The 6,686-nt window shown below is 33.9% G+C and overlaps 1 pseudogene; it reads right to left on the bottom strand.

Annotated features, from left to right (window-relative positions):
• Window positions 1–4,445: 4,445 nt before the first annotated feature.
• On the bottom strand, window positions 4,446–5,281 carry LOC106823625 (olfactory receptor 5T2-like; annotated as a pseudogene).
• Between the last annotated feature and the right edge of the window lie 1,405 nt (window positions 5,282–6,686).

Raw genomic sequence — 6,686 nt, 5'->3', positions numbered from 1 at the left:
GCATAGCTCTTATTTTTAATTATTTTTGTGACTTAAAGGACTAAATTGAGTTAATGATATCCTAATGCCATATCCCATAATCATCATCAGTCCTCATTCCCCATCCTTGCTTCAATTTCCCTCCCCCACCGGGTACCTCCTCCAAAAGGTTGATATATGCCCTTAAAAAGGAATACAGCCTTATAAAGTAAATATAATGTGTGTTTTAACGTGTACACATGTTATTACATAACTCATTTTGATACCTAAAGGTTCTCACTCAATTATACGTTTTTAAACTATATTCATTTTACTACATAAACATGAATATTTTGCTGACTTTTGTTATTATAATCTGGATCTACTTCCATTTATTATTTGTTTGTTGCCATAGTAATAGGCATTTATTTAGTTACCAACTCTTCACTTCTACATGTATCACCACAATTAACAACATTTTGTGTGGTCCTCATTGATCTGTGAATGAACATCTGCATGAAGTATCTCCTAGAGTGAGTCCCTGATACGGGAAAAATAAGCACATTTAATTTATTTAAATAGGTATGGATACATTTCAATATTTATTTTATCTATATGCATTCCACCATCAGAACACAAGGATTTCATACTCTGGACACCCAACTTTTAAATATGTACTGTTTATACATATAGTAAGATATTGTAATAAATAATTGAATCAGATTTAACTTTATAGAGCCAAAATTGTTTCGCTTGTCTCTCTTTTTTTTTTTTTTTGAGGAAGATTAGCCCTGAGCTAACTACTGCCAGTCCGCCTCTTTTTGCTGAGGAAGCCTGCCCCTGAGCTAACATCCATGCCCATCTTCCTCTACTTTATATGTGGGACGCCTACCACAGCATGATCTGCCAAGCATTGTCATGTCCGCACCTGGGATCCGAACCAGCGAACCCCAGGCCACCGAGAAGCAGAACATGTGAACTTAACCGCTGCACCTCGGGGCCAGCCCCTGTTTCTTTTGTCTTGATACATCATTTTTTAAAATAATCCAAAAACTGGTCTGGATTTGAAATAAAAAGATGTACTAAGCACAGTTCATGTCAATCAAAAATTTCAGAGATTATAACAGAGACTGATAAAAACATGATTTTAATATAGTTTTAATATTTGAATGTCTATAATAGTGATAAGATGGACAATTTTGGATAACACTGATGAAGCAGTTATTAAAGTGACACAAAAATGTGGCACATTCTCTAGCAGAGGTTGCCTGTCTGATCTCCATATCTTGTTGCTCTTCTTCCTGTGCACATGGCTAGACTATTCCTCATCCTCCTTGCAGTAGGTGTGGTATCACAGCCTCTTCCTCTGTAAGCCATTCTCTCACCTCTGTGTGTTTGTCCTGAATGGTGTTTCACAAAGCCTTTCTGTTCTAGAGCTCATAGTTTCCTATTGTTGAACTGTAAAAGGTTGATAAAATCTTGAAAAATTGTGAGAGAGGAAGCAAACAATGAGAAAAGTGATTACAAAAGAAGTGAAGGTGCCACAATAATCAAGGAACTGTTTGAAGCCATATTGATTATTCAATGATCAAGAAGCAGTATTTACACATTCATTTTTGTTAATTTTTTTAATTTCTTTCAAAGACTGACTCCTGAGCTAACATCTGTTGCCAATCTTCCTTTTCTTCCCTTCTTCTCTCCGAAGCCCCCAGTACATAGTTGTATATTCTAGCTGTAGGTCATCTGGTTATACTGTGCAGGATGCCACTTCAGCATGGCCTGATGAGTGGAGCCATGTCTGCACCCAGGATCTCAACCAGTGAAACCCTGGCAACTGAGTTGGCAACTGAAGCAGAACACGCGAACTGATCCACTCTACCACAGGGCTGGCCCCCAGGAAGCAGTATTTGAAGCCTCCATATCTTAATATGAAAATTTCTTACCTGGATATGTCATCAACAGTTTTAAATTAATATAATCTCATGAAACTTTGTCTTAAATTAATCCCATTTTATAATTGTGTAAACATTAACAACCTTTAGTGTTCAGTTTCAAATTTGGTTTAGTCACACTAATTTGTATTTGAAAATTACTCAACTTAAAAAAAATTAGTTAAGTACAGGGATTCTATTAACTTTAATGTTAACAATGGAACTATGCATTTTCCTAAACTGAGACATACTTGTTTTTCATAATGAATATTAAGTAGGAACAAAATTAACTTTATATATTCACATTAGTCACTCTTTATTTTTGCCATAAAATTTTCTTTTCTTATAAAATTGAAACCCTTTGTACAGTCTTTCCTCTTCCTATTAATCCTGGTGCTGATCTTACCAAGTTATCTTCTTTATCAGAGGTAAGCCCTATCTACAGATTGTTATTCGTACACAAGTTGTAATTGGTTAACTATATATTTATGTACTCATTAAGAAAAGACTATAATTTTGCAGATATTTCAATTAATTTATATGATACTGAATATCTTGCTCTGCAAAATTCTTTTCTTTTTTACTCAGATGTATGATTTTGGTCTTATTTGTGAAAATTAATTTAGAAATACATTGTTCTCTTATTTTCCTGGGTAGATACACTTATTAGCCTTTTAAAAATTGTTTCCTAAAGTGATTGAAACTTTTACACTTCCACCACCAAATTGAAAATAGTTCCTTTACTCTATCTGTTCACCATGACTTGGCAATCACAGACGTTTCAATTTTTTTCAGTATCATGAGTGTGAAATAGTTTTTTATATCATTTTACATTCACTTTCTACAGATTATTATTAAAGCAAAGTGTATACATTGGCCTAAAGAGGTTTCGTCTTTTGTGAGTTGTCTGCGTGTATTCATTGTCCATAGTTCCATGGAATTTTGGTCTATTATTTATTAATTCAACATATACATATTACATCTATTTTCTTGAGTCTATGGCTACTTCTTTTACTATATTTGTGATTATTTTTTCATTCAGATCTTTACAATTTTAAAGCATGAAATTTATCTAGGTTTGTGATTTTAAGTTGTGTTTAAAGATCTATACAGCCCTGAATCATACACACACTCACACACACACACACACACACACACACACACACACACATAGCCATGGGGGTCAGTCCTCATTTACATGGTTTAGATATGCAAGGATAATGAATCAGTGACCAGGGTTTGATTTTAGCATTTGAAGAAAGGAATAATTTGAAGAGCAGTAGGGAGAAACTTTCAAACTTGAGAAAATATAAGCAGAGAAATTATGGTAGAATTATATGATGGTAAGAGATGTTCTGCATAAGAACTCTTGAATTGTTATTAAATTTAATAATGCCAAATTAGAGAAATATCCTTAGGTTGGCCTCTTAATTCTAAGGAGATTGTCTCTTTCAAATCAAACAATGATAGCTCTTGGGGAAGAAAATGAGTTTTCACAAAATAATAGTTAAAAATTAATAAATAAAGATTAAGGAAGGAAGAATGAACTCTACAACTTAAAATTATCTTTGAGGAAGATGTGTCTTTGCAATGAAGAGGACATCTGTTGGAAGCAGGGTTAAACAAGTGCATAGGAGAGACTCTTCTGTACCTTGGTTCTTGAGCTGGGGCACTGAGAAGTGGTGGGATCTGCAAGGATATCACAGAGGTGAAAGGGTCAAAGGAAGAGAGAGGTAAAAGTTGATTGGGGGCCAGGTCTGTAAGAAATCCCATAAAGATGGGCCAGGGCTTAGTTGTGGGAAGAGGCAACCTGCCTGCCAGTTACATCTTACTCTCTGAATTGTGTTTTTCTTTTGTTATTCTTGAGTTTAAGTATAATCTTCGTAAATCCTAATGTCTAGACTTTCTTTTCTGTGAGAATTTAAAGATAGGCTTAATGTTCATGAGTGCCCTCACAAATCAGCATGGTAGTGACACCAGGAATTTGAACACATTCTCTGTGTTCCCTGAACCACCATCTGTGATTAGATTGGTGTCAAAGCATAAAGCTAAGGATAGAGGCAGAGTGCTTTGAACTGGACTCTGCGAAGTGTTCTTAGAGTACCTGAGCTGTGTTTTTTCTGTTTATTAGGTGTCATTTGATCAAACTAGTCAGATATAATTATAATGCTACTTATAATTGCAACTATGGGAGTATATAAATTTGAGTTATATGGAGAAGAAAGAAAACAATACACAACATTGGAAAGTAAAGATAAATACATATAATCTTGTGTGTGTGCACTAGCGTTATCTAAATCATAAGCTTCTTCATACATATATGTGTATGTATATGTGTGTATACATATATCGGTAGAAACATATTAAGAAGCAAATCGATGATACATTTTTTCCTCATACAAAACCAGCATAGGTAGAGGTTTAACTATGATCTTTATTTTAAAATATCTAGGAAAAGAGAAATACATTAATATACTAAAACAAACAATTTTCATCATATATTGAGGCACAGAATATAACTCTCAATTTTTTAAAATCAATTTTTACTGTGAACATTTACTTTACTGATAAGCCATTTTTTCAAAACATTTTTTCCAGTGCCTGTTTTTCATCTTTTTTCCTTAATCTATAGATGATGGGATTCAGCATAAGAATCACAATAGTGTAAAATATTGACCTTATCATGTCATGATCCAAAGCATAGTTGGAACTTGGTCACACAAACATGAAAAGTTTACCATGAAAAATTAGCACTCCAGTTAGATGAGAACCACATGCAGAAAATACTTTTATCCTCCTTTTAGCAGAATGTATCCTTAGAATCAGCAACAGAATGCAACCATAGGAGATGAGGACAACCAGGATAGCAAAGACAGGAGCAATGTCACGAAAGACATATCTAATTTCATTGGATTCATAGGATAGACTAAAAGTAGCCACTGTGAATAAAGCAGCATGCAAGATACCTCTAAATAGGAAGCAATGTTGAATGGCACATCGACTCAGGGTGACATGCTAAGTAAACACAGGAAAGGGTTATAGATTGCCATATAGTGATCATATACCATTGCAGCCAAAAGAAAGCAAAAGTAATAGTGAGAAACATCTGTGTTGCACATCCAAGGAATGAAACGGCTTTATTCTTTGACAGAAAATCTATTAACATATTTGTAGTAATTGCTGAGGAGAAGCAGGCATCCACACATGATAACACACTCAGAAAATAATACATGGGGTTGTGTAGCCTGGACTCCCCAATAACCAATACAATCAGTCCCAAATTTCCCATCAGAGTAAACAGAAACATTGCTAGAAACAGGAAGAAGATGTAGCTCACAGTTGTCTGTGAAGCCCTTCAGTACAAATATAGTAACTTCAGTCACATTCTTCATGCGGACACTTTACGGAACAAACTTGAAAATATTCACTAAATTATAATTCATTTACTACAAAAAGAATAAATAAAATTGTGACTCAATATTGTGATTCAAGGGACGGTGAGCTGTGTTTTCATATTTATTTTTTGGCATGTATAATTTCCCAGTTATGGACCAGGAAGCAGTGACAATACAATGGGTCGAGTGTTTATGCCACTTACTGCAGAATCAAATGGAAAATATGAGTGTTCACTCACTGGCTGACCTCATGTAATTTTAAAACCATCAGGCGAACTGGTTAATTTACCACTCTATTCTGCTAGTTGTCGTCATATTAAATCACGTTACAGCACCAAGTGACTGGCTGAAAAATACTTTCCTTCTGACATCCAAACTTGTGAGATTGTCTACCTGTATCGAGCATTGGAACAGAATATCAGCATTTTAGACCTTTCAGCAATTGTGTAAAATTATTTATTATAATCTACTCACCTGTAGAACAAGAACGTTAATAATTATACAATATTGGAGTAAATATTAAAAGATAAAAGGTGTTAACGAAATTGAATCTTTATGATGTTAAATATAAAATGTTCTGAATTAAGTTGGTTCTACAGAGTAGCAGCCTCCTGGATTATCACATTTTCTGAGCTAATCTCTAAACACTTTCTATCTCTATTAGATTTCCTGCGGTATATCTGGAAGAATTAATCAATATTTTTCCAGGATGATAAGACATGATTAAATTAAGCAATCGCTTAATAATGACAACTTATATTTCATTCAAATTTGTTTCTTAAATACTAAGAATTACCTTATCCCTTTTTTGACTAAATAATTGGTTATACTTGTTACTTTTAGATATCTAAATTCCATATGCTTTTCTACTCCCTCAAGAGCTGTGTTCAAAAAGGGAAGAAATATTCTCAAAAAGCATATGATATAGTTCAAGGTATTATATCTGTTTAGGTAGTGTTTATTGTGGATTCAGTGAAATAACAACTACATAATTATTATCTGAGTCACAATTAAAGTCGTTCACAACAAATAGCAATTAAAATATAACAACAAAAATAAAAAAGTTACACCACGACATAAAACTCAATATTAAAGAGCAAAAAAGCAGAAAGAAATGAAAGAAGGAATACCAGAAATCTTTCTTGGATAATCCCATTGTCAAACAAATTAGGAGTCAAATGTCCAATGAAATCCAAATTTTCAATTACTAGCTCATAGTACAGCACGAGGTGAAGGATAGATTTTATTCAATTATTGTCATTTTAGTTTTTGTATAACCACCCACAGGAAATTTGAATCTGTCCTGGAGGCACACAATCTGCTGCGTATACTAGTCTGTGCATTATTTAAATTTATAATGCAAACCAGGCTCCACATCCAATATTTTGACGTGGATCCCACC

Source organism: Equus asinus, chromosome 17 (genome assembly GCF_041296235.1).
Source record: "Equus asinus isolate D_3611 breed Donkey chromosome 17, EquAss-T2T_v2, whole genome shotgun sequence".
Lineage (NCBI taxonomy): Eukaryota > Metazoa > Chordata > Mammalia > Perissodactyla > Equidae > Equus > Equus asinus.
This window is presented reverse-complemented; position numbering and strand designations above follow the sequence as displayed.